The 1,956-nt window shown below is 36.5% G+C and overlaps 1 protein-coding gene across 1 annotated transcript in view; it reads right to left on the bottom strand.

The window, feature by feature from the left end:
* LOC106872114 (serine/threonine-protein kinase Nek11) overlaps nucleotides 1–1,956 on the bottom strand; it is a 51,296-nt gene that overhangs the window by 34,519 nt on the left and 14,821 nt on the right. The gene's annotated exons all lie outside the window — the stretch shown is intronic.

The raw sequence follows: 1,956 nt of genomic DNA, 5'->3' as shown, positions 1-1,956 counted from the left end.
AACTTTTTAGGTCTTAATAGACACAAAATGTGATCTATTTCTAGCGCATTAATTGTCCACGTTAGTGGTCAACGTTATTTTTAAAATGTACCTTAATCCCTGAGATTGCAGATAATATTTCTGAATCTCTTTGATTCTTTAAATGTGCTGGCCCCCTGATAATTAATCGATATTAATTAATATATTAATATATGAATAATTACCAGATCTTATAATAATATTTACCCATTACTCATGTTCTCATTCTGAATATATTCGACGCAGTAAATAGTTTCTGCGGATATATTCCTGGAATTAGCGCGCCAAAACGAAGGCTTTTGAACTTTACCATTAAGCTGTAATTAGCAGAACCATATGCACGCGCACACATGGCGGTGGGCAACTATGTATAAGATTCTGAAAATTACTGCTACATTACAAATCAGGCTGATGAGGAATAGACAAATGGTAAGAATTTGTTAAATCCGAAACCTGGTTCCTGTTTAATATATATATATATATATAGGTAGGTAGGTAGGTAGGTAGGTAGGAAGGTAGATAGATTGACAAACAGATAGATAGATAGACAGTGGGGAGAGATGACAGACAGACAGACAAATAGGTAGATAGATAGACAGATAGACAGGTAGGTAGGTAGGTAGGTAGGTAGGTAGATAGATAGATAGATAGATAGATAGATAGATAGATAGATAGATAGATAGATAGATGATGGGCTTCTTTCAGCTTTCACCTACCAAATCCAATCACAAGGATTGGGTTGGCCCAGGGCTATCAAAAAAGACATGCAGTGGGACTGAACTGAAAATCACATGGTTAGGAAACACACTTCTTAACCACACAGCTATGCCTGTACTAGATAGAGTGAAAATAATCTTCTTAAGAGGAACTTATTTATTTAAATTATCTAAAGAGTTCTGTTCAATATTATCTTCAAAAACATCAGACAACTAAAAATCTCCTAACATAATCCAATCTTTTGATGAATTTCCACAAACTGTTGTAGACAATGCTATCAACACAAGGTTATTTTAAACACAAACATTAACTCCTCGCTTGAATGAACAATGTAAATCAGCTGATAAAACCCACTAGGCAGGTGATCATTTAATGTTAGTCATGATCTGAATATCTACCAAGCAAATCCTGACGTGTATATGTCTGTGTATCTGTATGTGTATGTGGGGAGGGTGCGTGTGTGCTCACGTGCACGTATGTGTGTGTGAGTGTGCACGTGCATGCATGCATGTGTGTGCGTATATATTGTCATTTTGTTGTATTTTTTTTTGTATATATTTTACCAAGAATAGAGAAATCATTATTTGGGAGTATAGCTTTAATTAACTGATAAGTATACCAAAACGAATATCACAAATACAGGTGACATGTTAATTACAAAGGTGATATTTTCCCAGCGTGTTTTTCATGGAAGACAGGAAAGGAACAACCTTACTTGTATGACAATGATGTTCATTTATGGCATTCACATGATGTGTAAAGAAGGATACACATAGGCATATACACATGCATACATAGATACATACATACATACATACATGTACACACACATACAGATACATTTATATATGATGGAGTTCTTTTAGTTTCTTATTTCTTTATTGCCCACAAGGGGCTAAACATAGAGGGGACAAACAAGGACAGACAAAGGGATTAAGTCGATTACATCGACCCCAGTGTGTAACTGGTACTTAATTTATCGACCCCCCAAAAGGATGAAAGGCAAAGTCCAACCCAATCCAGCATGGAAAATGAACGTTAAATGATGATAATGATGATGGTGGTGGTGGTGGTGTGTGTGTGTGTGTGTGTGTGTGTGTGTGTACTGATCTCTAACTGTGGAGGGAACCTGTGGAAGAGGTAGACTCCCAGGAAGACATGGGATGAAGTAGTGAAATATGATCTTCAGATGTTGACTCACGGAGGGGATGACAAGTGACT

This window comes from Octopus bimaculoides, chromosome 4, assembly GCF_001194135.2.
Source record: "Octopus bimaculoides isolate UCB-OBI-ISO-001 chromosome 4, ASM119413v2, whole genome shotgun sequence".
Lineage (NCBI taxonomy): Eukaryota > Metazoa > Mollusca > Cephalopoda > Octopoda > Octopodidae > Octopus > Octopus bimaculoides.
Note: the sequence above shows the minus strand (reverse complement) of the source record. Positions and strands in the feature narration are given on the sequence as shown.